General features: G+C 39.1%; 1 protein-coding gene across 1 annotated transcript in view; it reads right to left on the bottom strand.

Moving 5' to 3' along the window:
- Positions 1-13,962, bottom strand: part of LOC134223385 (galectin-7-like) — a 48,778-nt gene that overhangs the window by 706 nt on the left and 34,110 nt on the right. The window lies entirely within an intron of this gene.

Genomic DNA, 13,962 nt, shown 5'->3' on the forward strand with positions numbered 1-13,962 from the left:
TCATGGATGTTACAGTAATGCCAGAAGCGTTCATGCTCAAATCCAAGCGCATCTTTTTCATATCGTTATGATTGTATGATAATCGCCAGAAAACCATTCCCCCTTTTTCTCAACACCGTTTCATGATGTAAATTATTTATGAAATGTAGGTACCTATCTAAAATGTTTCAAAATTCCATTTAATGGAGATTAACGAACTCCAATACAACGACGAGCTCAAATCTAAATTTCAGAAAGAAAACATCTCTTATCTCAGCACTTTTTAAGAATAAATGCAGTAAAAAACTAGGACTCAATTTTGGTCCCCGTTTGCGAAAACAATATTCGTTGATTATTGGAGAGTAGACAACAATGTTTCTCATTAAATTCACGTAGAAAAAAATGAATTTTTGAACGCAATTCAATCGTGTTTAGTTTTTCTCTGAAATTTTTTTTTGTGTGTTCTGGAAAAATGAGAAATAACTTTGATCATTTTGAAAACATATAAAAAATGATAAGAAAATTATGTTGAGCTTTTTAGTGGAATGTTTTCACCTGTCATAAGACGAGTTTAACCCGTTTCGGTCTGACCTAGAAATCAAAATTGAAATAACCCGTGTAGGCTCATTTTTCGTCCGATTGCCATGAAATTTTCAGGGAAGAAGCGTCATCATGTCTATTTTTTGGTACATGACTTGATTTGACCATGGTGCCAACCCGGCCGGATTTATTAAGGAGGGTCCTGGGTCAGATGCAGTCAAAAACGGGTCATTTTTTTAAAACCATTGATAAATGAACGAAAGTGACTAGAATGCTGATGCAAACGTGGTCAATCATCATTTACCAGCATCAGAAGTTAGTTCTGATACATTTGAATCACCAGGACATGGTTCCGGATGTTCCGGGAACCTGGTTCCCTGGGGTATCCCTGGGGTGGCGGACACTTTTCAAGTGGACACAAACCAGTCTTGCGACATATCAAACTTCATGGTTTTGGAAGAGAATCCTAATAGATGAGTTTTTGGGGGGTTTTGGACACATTGGCCACATCCGGAAGTGTTCCCGGGAGCCTGGTTCCCTCAAGAAAGTGGACAAATTTCGATTAGCACCGAAACGCATCTTGCGACATATCAAACTCCATGATTTTGGAAGACAAGTTCAATAGATGAGTTTTTGCGAGATTTTGGACACATTGGCCACGTTCGGAAGTGTTCCCGGGAGCCTGGTTCTCTCAGAAAAGTGGACAAATTTCGATAAGCACCGAAACCCATCTTGCGACACATCAAACTCCATGGTTTTTGAAGACAAGCTCAATAGATGAGTTCTTGAGAGGTTTTGGACACATTGGCCACGTTCGGAAGTGTTCCCGGGAACCTGGTTCCCTCAGGGAAGCGGACAAATTTCGATAAGCACCGAAACCCATCTTGCGACACATCAAACTCCATGGTTTTGAAAGACAAGCTCAATTAATGGGTTTTTAAGAGGTTTTGGACACATTGGCCACGTCCGGAAGTGTTCCCGGGAACCTGGTTCCCTCAGAGAAGCGGACAAATTTCGATTAGCACCGTAAACCATCTTGCGACACACGAAACTCCATGATTTTTAAAGACAACCTCAATAGAAAAGTTTTTGAGAGATTTTGGACACATTGGCCACATCCGCAAGTGTTTCCGGGAATCTGGTTCCCTCAAGGAAGTGGACAAATTTCGATTAGCACCGAAACCCATCTTGCGACACACGAAACTCCATGATTTTGAAAGACAAGCTCAATAGATGGTTTTTTTTAGAGATTTTGGACACATTGGTCACGTCCGGAAGTGTTTCCGGGAAATTGGTTCTCCCAAGAAAGTGGACAAATCTTGCCTAGCACCAAAACCCATCTTGCGATATATCAAACTCCATGATTTTGAAAAGCAAGCACAATATATGGTTTTTGACATATTTTGGACACGTTGATCACGTCCGAAAGTGTTCCCGGGAGCCCGGTTCCCTCAGGGAAGTGGACACATTTTGATTAGCACCGAAAGCCATCTTGCGACCCATGAAACTCCATGATTTTGAAAAACAAGCTCAATAGATGAATTTTTGAGAGGTTTTGGACACATTGACCACATCCGGAAGTGTTCCCGGGAGCCTGATTCCCTCAGGGGACCGTACAAATTTCGATTAGCGACGAAACCCATTTTGCGGCATGTCCAATTCCATGATTTTGAAGGACAAGCACAATACATGGATTTTTGAGAGATTTTGGACACACTGGTCACGTCTGGAGTGTTCCTGGGAGCCTGGTTCTCTCAGCGATGCGGTCAAATTTTGATTGGCTCCAAAACCCATCTTGCGACATATCAAACTTCATTATTTTGCTTGACTTTCAAAATAAAGGAGTTTGTTACGTCACAAGATGAGCTTCGGTACTAATCTAAATTTGTTTACTTCTTCGAGGGAACCAGGTTCCCAAGAACACTTCCGGACGTTGCCAATGTGTCCAAAATCTAAAAAAAAATCATGTATTCAATTTGTCTTTCAAAATCATGGAGTTTGATATGTCGCAAGATGGGTTTCGGTGCTAATCGAAATTTGTCCGCTTCCCTGAGGGAACCAGGCTCCCGGGAACACTTCCGGACGTGACCAATGTGTCCAAAACCTCTCAGAAACTCATATATTGACACATCAAACTCCATGGTTTTGAAAAACAAGCTCAATAGATGGGTTTTTGAGAGATTTTCGACACATTGGCCACGTCCGGAAGTGTTCCCGGGAGCCTGGTTGCCTTAGGGAAGCAAAGAAATTTAGATTAGCGCCGGAACCCATCTTGCGGTATGCCAAACTCCATGATTTTGAAGACAAGCTCAATAAATGAGTTTCTGAGAGGTTTTGGGCACATTGGCCACGTCCGGAAGTGTTCCCGGGAGCCTGGTTCCCTCAGAGAAGCGGACAAATTTCGATTAGCTGAGAGAACCAAGCTCCCAGGAACACTCCCGGACGTGGCCAGTGTGTCCAAAATCTCTCAAAAATTCATGTATTGTGCTTGTCTTTCAAAATCATGGAGTTGGACATGTCGCAAAATGGGTTTCGTCGCTAATCGAAATTTGTACGGTCCCCTGAGGGAATCAGGCTCCCGGAAACACTTGCGGATGTGGCCAATGTATTCAAAATCTCTCAAAAACCCTTCTATTGAGCTTGACTTTCAAAACCATGGAGTTTGATGTGTCGCAAGATGGGTTTCGGTGCTTATCGAAATTTGTCCGCTTCCCTGAGGGAACCAGGTTCCTGGGAATATTTCCGGATGTGGCCAATGTGTCCAAAACCTCTCATAAATTCATCTATTGAGGTTGTTTTTTAAAATCATGGAGTTTCATGGGTCGCAAGATGGGTTTCGGTGCTTATCAAAATTTGCCCACTTCCCTGAGGGAACCGGGCTCCCGGGAACACTTTCGGACGTGATCAACGTGTCCAAAATCTGTCAAAAAACCATATATTGTGCTTGTTTTTCAAAATCATGGAGTTTGATATATCGCAAGATGGGTTTTGGTGCTAGGCAAGATTTGTCCACTTTTTTGGGACAACCAATTTCCCGGAAACACTTCCGGACGTGACCAATGTGTCCAAAATCTCAAAAAAAAAACCATCTATTGAGCTTGTCTGTCAAAATCATGAAGTTTCGTGTGTCGCAAGATGGGTTTCGGTGCTAATCGAAATTTGTCCACTTCCTTGAGGGAACCAGATTCCCGGAAACAATTGCGGATGTGGCCAATGTGTCCAAAATCTCTCAAAAACCCTTCTATTGAGCTTGTTTTTCAAAACCATGGAGTATGATGTGTCGCAAGATGCGTTTCGGTGCTTATCGAAATTTGTCCGCTTCTCTGAGGGAACCAGGTTCCCGGGAACACTTCCGGACGTGGCCAATGTGTCCAAAACCTCTAGAAAATTCATCTATTGAGGTTGTCTTTAAAAATCATGGAGTTTGATGTGTCGCAAGATGGGTTTCGGTGCTAATCGAAATTTGTTAGCTTCCCTGAGGGAACCAGGTTTCCGGGAACACTTCCAACGTGGCCAATGTGTCCAAAACCTCTTAAAAACCCATTAATTGAGCTTGTCTTTCAAAACCATGGAGTTTGATGTGTCGCAAGATGGGTTTCGATGCTTATCGAAATTTGTCCGCTTCCCTGAGGGAACCAGGCTCCTGGAAACACTTCCGAACGTGGCCAATGTGTCCAAAATCTCTCAAAAACTCATCTATTGAGCTTGTCTTTCAAAATCATGGAGTTTGATATGTCGCAAGATGGATTTTGGTACTAAGCAAGATTTGTCCACTTTCTTGAGGGAATCAGGTTCCCGGGAACATTTCCGGATGTGGCCAATGTGTCCAAAATCTCTAAAAAAAACCATCTATTGAGCTTGTCTTTCAAAATCATGGAGTTTGGTGTGTCGCAAGATGGGTTTCGGTGCTAATCGAAATTTGTCCACTTCCTTGAGGGAACCAGGTTCCCGGGAACACTTCCGAACGTGGCCAATGTGTCCAAAATCTCGCAAAAACTCATCTATTGAACTTGTCTTCCAAAATCATGGAGTTTGATATGTCGCAAGATGGGTTTCGGTGCTAATCGAAATTTGTCCACTTTCTTGAGGGAACCAGGTTCCCGGGAACACTTCCGAATGTGGCCAATGTGTCCAAAACCTCTCAAAAACTCATCTATTGAGCTTGTATTTCAAAATCATGGAGTATGATGTGTCGCAAGATGGGTTTCGGTGCTTATCGAAATTTGTCCGCTTCTCTGAGGGAACCAGGTTCCCGGGAACACTTCCGGACGTGGCCAATGTGTCCAAAAACTCCCAAAAACTCATCTATTAGGATTCTCTTCCAAAACCATGAAGTTTGATATGTCGCAAGACTGGGTTGTGTCCACTTGAAAAGTGTCCGCCACCCCAGGGATACCCCAGGGAACCAGGTTCCCGGAACATCCGGAACCATGTCCTGGTGATTCAAATGTATCAGAACTAACTTCTGATGCTGGTAAATGATGATTGACCACGTTTGCATCAGCATTCTAGTCACTTTCGTTCATTTATCAATAGTTTTAAAAAAATGACCCGTTTTTGACTGCATCTGACCCAGGACCCCCCCTTAATAAATCCGGCCGGGTTGGCACCATGGTCAAATCAAGTCATGTACCAAAAAATAGACATGATGACGCTTCTTCCCTGAAAATTTCATGGCAATCGGACGAAAAATGAGCCTACACGGGTTATTTCAATTTTGATTTCTAGGTCAGACCGAAACGGGTTAAACAATCCCATTGAATTCCACCACTTAATTGTATCTTGACAGATACGTATTTCGACCTCAACAGTAAGGCCGTCTTCAGTGTCTCGTACTTGACTCGACTTGGACTGTTGAGGTCGAAATACGTATCTGTCAAGATACAATTAAGTGGTGGAATTCAATGGGATTGTTTAAACTCGTCTTATGACAGGTGATACTTATAAAAAATATTTGGTGGCCCGCCAGCAGGTTTTAATTCTAAATTGACCCGTGGCTTGAAAAGGTTGAGCAGGCCTGTTTTAGGCTAGTGTGACCAGACGTCCCGCGTTTCGTAGGACGCTGCATTTTTCAACTTCATTTTAAAAAGTAATATTAATTAATGCGGCAACATAAATATTTTTACATATTTTCTTGGCAAAATTCTATGCGCAATACACTTTTTTCGTGTAAATTTCCAAGCCAGTGACGTAATACAGATAGGCGTCCCGCGTTTCGCAAGACGCTTGCTGGTCACATTATTCTAAGCGAAAAAAGTTAATTCAATACGTTAAACAATGAAGAACACGTAAAAATCATGCAACGATGCAAATCGAATCATGAGCGATTCTCTGGACCATGATTCTGATGGGATTTGACTCACGCATGATCTGAATAGCCGATTAGATTTGAGAATTTGAGATTTTACCAACACTGGGATGTATAATTACTGTTATATCAATTTGTAACCACGCTCTTGTAACTGGCGAGGGTGACCCTTAAGGACCCTTTCCATTTTCTTTAATTCCTCTATGAGCAGAACCAGCCAAGGGCTGAATCCTAATAAATTAATATATATATATCAACACTGGGAGGATATTAGTTCTGGAGAAAAACATTTATTGAGTAGTTTAGAATTTTCCATTGCTGGCATCCAACTGGTAGGAAATTAAGGAACATTGGCTTATAGAATTGATATGAAAACTATTATTATTATTTTTGTCTGTATTTTAGAGGCTTTCAGCCCTAGGCTGGCTCACCTCTTTAAAAATATGAAAACTCCTTTTCATTGAAATCATCCTAATTTTTGGTTCGGAAAGTTCTGCTGAGAAACACAATATTTGTCTGGTGTTTTTATGCAAATCCGTCTCGCTATGTGCTTGATCAGGGTGTCTTCTTCTTCTTCATTGGCATTACATCCCCCACTGGGACATTGCCGCCTCGCAGCTTAGTGTTCATTAAGCACTTCCATAGTTATTAACTGCGAGGTTTCTAAGCCAAGTTACCATTTCTGCATTCGTATATCATGAGGCTAACACGATGATACTTTTATGCCCAGGGAAGTCGAGACAATTTCCAATCCGAGAATTACCTAGACCGGCACCGGGAATCGAACCCAGCCACCCTCAGCATGGTCTTGCTTTGTAGCCGCGCATCTTACCGCACGGCTAAGGAGGGCCCCAGGGTGATCAGGGTGTCTACTCATCTGTAAAAATAAAATTCCCTGTTTTTTCCAGGTGTTTTACATTAATTTCCAGGTAAACACAAACGTGCCATATTTATACAGATTTTAGCAGCAAAATAATCAATTCAAAAAAGTAAATATCGCGAAAAATATTTTTAAGAATTTTTTGGTAGCCTCACATAAACAATGTTGTAAATTACTTAAGACATTTCTCTAGGAATTCTTTCGCAAGTTCATCCAGAAATTGTTTGGGCCATTCAATCAAAATTCCTTCAGGAATCACATAGGAAATTTCTCCAGGTATTCCTTTGGAAATTTCTCCACAGATTCCATCTAAAAATCCTCCAGATTTGAAGAATTGTTCAGAACTTCCTCCAGGATTTAATTTGATAATTTCTTTGCTAAAACTTAAAAAAACATCTCAAGGAATTGTTTCGGAATTTTTTTTAGAGATGCATTTGGCGGTTACACTACGCTTTTTTTTAAACTCCTTTAGGTGTTTGCTCGAAAATGTCTTGTGAAAATCCCTCGAAAACACCCTTATAATATACTGCAGATTTCTTCAGATATTCTCCTGAATTTTTTTAGGAACATCTTCGGAAATTTGGTTAAGAATTCGTTCGGAAATTCCTTTGAATCTTATTTCACTTGTTTTTTTTTTAAAGAAACTTAAGAAAACTTCTTAAGGATATGTTCCGGAAATGTTTGTGAATCTCTTCTGGAAATCCTTCAGAACTTCTTACGAAAACTTCCTTAGGAAATGTGTTTTTGTAAAAATATGAGATTACTGGGTCCATGACGTTAGGCATAATAGCTTCTTTATGTTGTGGGCTGTTTTTGAGGAATTTTATGCTTAACATCCTTTATGTCTAACGTCCTTATATTTGTTCGCGTGACCAACATCTAGTTTTTTCTAGTTTGTGACCAACATCTAGTTTGCTTGGACCTAGCAGCCAAGGTAACGATAATATCAGTGTCAAACGGCCAAGTTATAGCCTATTAAGATTACGCTATTCATGATCATAAATATCATGATAAACAACAACCTGATGCCATCCCCATACATTCAATTTTCTTTTTCTGCTTTAATACGATATTTATAACGATAAATAATCAAAATCGTCCGGAAATTCGTTTTGAAATTCCTCCGGGAATTCTTTTCGGTTTTTAATTCCTCCAGAAATAATTTAGAAAATTGCTAATCATTCTTATAGACACTCTTTTAGTGATTTCTTTGAAAAATTCCATGGAAAACTTATCCCGAAATTCCTTCGGAAGTTCCACCAGGAATTGCTTTCGAAAATCCTAACTAATTTAGTATTTTTTACTATTTATCAATTCCTATAGAATTTCCTAGGGAGTACTCAAAATAATTTACATAGTAATCCCTTTTTTTCCTTGTCGGGTATTTTTTATCACTGCGACCATTTTTTTGATCTATTCCCCTTTTTTTTCTAGCTATGCCACTATGGCGTATCGCTATTGGGAGTGATCGCCATTTTTTGATTAACAGCTTCTCCCCAACACGGCTCAGCTTTTCGAATGAAATGCACCACCGAATTGGGATTTGTTCTACCAAGCTCAAGTGGTTCTATAAGCCCCTTGGTGAAGAACTTTCGTCTTGTTCGAAAAATTGCCGGACAACAACATAACAGATGATCCGAGTCTTCTTTTTCTGTGTCACAGAAGCGACATAAATCATTTTTAAGTTTCCCTATAAGCTTCAAATGATATCGACTCGGACAATGACCTGTAATGAGACCCATATAAGTGCTTAGGTCTCTTTTAGATAATTCTAAAATGTTGCGAGTCATGGAAACATTTGGAGTGATAAAGCGTTTCGATTGCCTGGCATTAGTTGCGTTCCTAAAATTGGTTTTGGATACCTTCAGCTCCATACGAAGAGAAAAAGTTGGTAAGTTGCAAAAAGGTTCCGGTCCTGTGAACCGACTTGATGATCCGAGTCTCGCCAGCATATCGGCTTTTTCGTTACCATCTATTCCACAGTGTCCTGGAACCCAATATAGATTGACTTGGTTCCGACAAGACAATTTTTGGAGGCACTGAATGCATTCCCAAACTTGTTTTGAAGTGCATGTTGCCGACTTTAGAGCATTCAAAGCAGCTTGGCTGTCGGACATTATGCAAATCATTTCCAGGCATTTTCCAGGTTTTTCCAGGTTGTAGACACCCTGTTGATTTAGCATCTTCCGAGCTCTCTACTATATATTATCTTCGTTTGACGTTGAGCGACGTGTCCAGCCCACCGTAGTCTGCCTTATTGTATAAGCTTAACAATATCCAGCCCGTTGTACACCTGGCACAACTCTTGATTCATGCGACGCCGCCAAATGCCGTTATCCTGTTTACCGCCGAGTATTGTCCGCAGCACCTTACGCTCAAACACTCCGAAAGCTCTCCGATCAGCCTCTTTTAACGTCCATGTTTCATGGCCGTATAAAGCCACCGGAAGAATCAGAGTAGTATACAGCGCGAATTTTGTCTTCGTTTGCAGACTACGGGACTTAAGCTGGTTACGAAGTCCGTAATAAGCCCTATTTGCAGCTGCAATACGCCTTTTCACCTCACGGGTAACATCATTATCACACGTCACTAATGTTCCAAGATACACAAATTCTTCTATCACTTCAAATTTTTCACCATTTCACTACCACCACCACTAACTCACATTAATTGCCAGCGACGATGTACTTCGTTTTGCTGGTATTGATCGTGAGTCCAATCCTCGCTATCTCCCTCTTAATAGGCAAAAAACCTCTTCCATGGTACGGCGATCAATCCCGATAATATCGACATCGTCCGCAAATCTCAGGAGCATATGCGATATTGTGATAATGGTACCGCCTCTTTGCACACCAGATCTCCTAAACGCTCTCTCGAGCGCTATATTGAACAGTAGATTCGAGAGTGCATCACCCTTCTTTAATCCTTCTAAGGTAACAAATGATGTCGATATTTCATCCGCAACCCTTACACTTGATTTCGATCCGTCCAACGTTATACGAATCAGTCATATCAGTTTCGCCGAAAAACCATGTTCTAGCTCAATTTGCCACAATTCATTCCGTTTCACTAAATCATACGTCGCCTTAAAATCAACAAACAGATAATGTGTCTGCAAGTTGTACTCCCGGAATTTATCAAGGATTTGTCTCAGGGTAAACATTTGATCCGTCGTTGATCGGCCCTCACGAAAACCTGTTGGTATTTGCCGACGAAGGACTCTTCAAGCGGTCTCAATCTGTTGAACGGAATACGGGACATAATTTTGTATGCCGAATTAAGGAGGGTTATTCCTCGGTAATTGGCGCACTCCAGTCTGTGCCCTTTCTTAAAGAGAGGGCGTCTTCCCATATTTTCGACATAACATGGAGCAGAACTTCATACAGTTGCTCACTGCCATGTTTGAGAAACTCAGCCGGGAGCTGGTCCTTTCCCGCAGCCTTATTGTTTTTCAGCTCTTTAATAGCTTTACTAACCTCATCTAGTGTAGGTGACTCCACAGCTTGTCCATCGTCGCTAATATTTATGCTGTTCACCGATGCACTATCACTTCCACTATTCAACAAAGTCTCGAAGTGTTGCTTCCCCCTGGCAGGTACCCGACACCAACATCCGGCTTCTGGCAACGTTCTTCTCGTCTGTCGCTCTTTGACACTCCACATCGAACCAACCCGTCATGGGTCGCCTCTGTGCCTACCACTTCTCGTGCTGTTGTGCTCACCGCTCCATGGATATATCCAGTCTATAGAATCCCATAGATCGTTGATGTTGTCGCTAACGTTGGTTGTACTTATTCATTCGTCTAGCGATACTCAGTCGATACTCCTTCCGCCGACAATCGCTGGATATTGTAACGCATCGTTCGCTGCGATCTTTCGTTCGATACAGTTGACAACCGTTATCGAATTTTACTGACAACGAGGTAGGGGGCCGTCCAGAAACCACGTGGTCATACATGGGGGAGGGGGGTTTGGAAAATGACCACGATAAGCCACATGGGGGGAGGGGGGTGTTGCTCTCGAACCACGTGGTTTTATTTACACGAAAATCTTTTGGGGAATAACAATAGCGGTGTAAAAAATACAAATCATTAAAATTTAATGATTTAATCATTAAACTCAAAGCACATCTTAGGGCCGATGCTCACTTAGCGTCTTTTCAACTCACTGTTGAAAAGACGTAGGTGTGCATCGAGAAAAACCGGTAAGGCAGCGTCGGTCGTAACGCCGATGCATATCTGCGTTATTTGACTATCTTAGCCTTAGATCCTTTTTCCATAAAAAAATAAACGAAAAAACAGGTTGCGATTCAGTCTCAGTTTCCACAAAAAAAAATGAAAGGAAAAATGGAAAAATATTTTTAAAAAATTTCGCCGCAGATGGTTTTTGGCATCACGCCGCCGACACTTTTGCATCAGCGTACTGCAGCCACAAATTTGAAAAATGTTCATGTTTTTACAATAATCCAAGAAAAAACTACAAAAGAATTTCTAGTGGATATTCAGGAAAAATCCAGTAAAGAAATTTCCTGTAAAAACTTTGACATTACTTCATACAATCCTGATAAAGTGCTGGCATTCAGAATGATTTTTGAACAATTCTCTCTGAAAAATTTTGCTTGGAAATTTAGCAACAAATTGTTAATGAAAAAAAAAACAAAACATTTCCAGTGTAAATTCCGAAAAATTTTCCTTAAAACTCCGAAAAAAATTCCATGTGAATTCTGTCTGAAAACTCAAAACAGTCCCGTGGGAAATACATATAATTTTCGGTGGAAAAAAATGTTCATATTTTCATTTTTTTACATTCTAATGAATTTCTTCGACAAGTTCTTTCGAATATTCACCAGAAATTCTTCTTCATTTCCAAAAGAGGTTATTCGAACATTTTAAGGAGTGCACTTCAAAACGTTCAGCCTCCAGTTAGCTTTGCGAGCAAAGGCGTAGGGTTGCCAATCCGGAGATGACGAGTTCGATTCTCGTTCCTGTCTAGGATGTTTTCTGGTGGGAAACATTCTCGATACCCTAGGTATAGTGAATCCATCGTACTTGCTACACAAGATGTATAATCGTGCAATGGCTGGCATATAAAAGCTTTCAATTTATAACTGAGGAAATGCTAATAGAATATACTAAGTTGAAAAGCAGACCAACTTCTAGTTGGAATATGGAGCCATAGAAGAAGAAGAAGACTTCTAATTTTTTTCCAAAATTTCATCGGGAATTCATTCTTCTTCTGGAAGTCATTTTGATTTCTTTGTAGGTTCAGCTAAACATTGCTTTAAGTCTTTACCATGCAAAATGCACAGGAAATGATTTAGACATTTTAAGGAATCAGAAAATCTTAAAATTTTTGGTTTATTTTTTTAAGGAATTCTACTGGAAATGCTTCAAAAGTACAACCTTTACTACAACCGTACTACAAAAGTAATTTTTTTTTCGATATTTCCACTTGTAAAAACATCGTAATTTCCTCGGGAAATTCATTATTGGTGTTTCAGGTGAACTATTTTCGATTTTCTACTGGAAAATCTTAGGAATTTCCATCGGAAATATTTTGGCATATTCCGAATAATTTCTTTTGGAAATAAAAAAACTGTAGAGAATGTCTAAGAATTACTTTTGGAAAACGAAAAAAAAAATCCATTGGAAATTTAGAAGAATTTCCTTTGAAGATTCATTTAAATTTCCCAAGACTTTAAAAAAATCTTTAGAGATTCTGTAAAAAAAGTAAGCTGGATTTTTTTTTAATTTGTACTGGAAATTCTTCGGAAGTTTATTAGAATTTTCATCGTAATTTTTTCCCTTGCAACTCCAGAATAATTAGTCTTGAAAATTAAGAAAATCTTAGAATTTAAAATTAATCCAAGCAATAAATATAGGCAATAATTTAGGCTTAAGAAGCCTAGTTTTTATGATATTGATTAATTAGGATAGATATTGGCTTTACACAAAAAATATGGGAGCTAAAATTTGACTGACCCTGAAAACTCAGATATCCGAAACTTTGGAAAGATTTCGACTCTAAGAGCAAATGAAGTTGAAATGTTTGAATCATTCTAAACACTCAGATAAGATGGGTCATCCTGAACGTTAAGCCAGTGATTAATATTCAGGAATACGAGATGCTCAAGGTACTCCAAAATGCTCTCAAGTTCAGCCCACGATACTGGTAGATATTTTGCAATGTCCTCATCATCGGTATATACCCAATCCGATGAAATAAGCATATGATCCTAATTTCCATTAACATGAGATCCAAGAGACAAGATACCCAAAATTATCTTGAGTCAACATCAAGTTTCACAATGACTATGAGGTTTGTTCCCAAACTTTTTTTGTAGGGCCTTAGAAGCACTGGGTTCACGGACTTGAATGATTAAGTAGTTCAAACATTACGGCTTCCAGGACGTTTTGTATAACCTAAAAAGTCTGTAGTAGCTTGTATAAATAATAATTGAAGTCATATCCACCCAATGGACCTACTGGGACATTATATGATCCAAACTCCAAAATAATAATTGGTCTATAATACATTCATTCCTCTATGAGTCGCTTATAAAAGGACCATTGACTGAAGCATATTCGAGATGTGGAATAGAAGTTCCTTGGATAATTATTCGAAAGAACCATTTGAGTGACCGATAAAATATTTTTAGTATGGCATCATTATTGGCTTCCACAAGTCGACATCATAAAAAAAATTTCAATGAAGAATTAGAAATTTTGAGAGATGAGCCAGCTCTGGATTGCAAATCTCTTTAATAGAGAAAATTAGAAATTTTCAATAATAAAATAGGAAATTGCCAATAAAGAAATCAGGGTATGAGTATTAAATAAATATAGAATTACTACAAATAATGCAAAATTTCCATGAGCAGTTGAAAATTTTCCACAAAACAATAATAAAATAGCACTTGTAAATGCAAAAATTGCAATTATGAATTAAGAATTTTCCATAAAGAAATCAAAATGTTCCACGGAAAATATTGTAATTATTTATTTTTAATATTGATTTATTTATGGAATGTTTGTATTTTTTCCGTGGAAAATTTTAATTTTTTATGAAAAATTCTTTTTTTATATTTGCTGTTTTTGGTTTTAGAAGTGTTAATTTATTTTTGTTTTGTGGAAAATTCTTAATTGTTTATGGAAATTTTGCATTATTTGTAGAAAACTTAATATTTTTTCATTGCTCATACCATAATTTCTTTATTGGAAATTTCATAATTGTAATGGAAAATTTTTAAATTTTTT

Source organism: Armigeres subalbatus, chromosome 3, assembly GCF_024139115.2.
Source record: "Armigeres subalbatus isolate Guangzhou_Male chromosome 3, GZ_Asu_2, whole genome shotgun sequence".
Classification (NCBI taxonomy): domain Eukaryota; kingdom Metazoa; phylum Arthropoda; class Insecta; order Diptera; family Culicidae; genus Armigeres; species Armigeres subalbatus.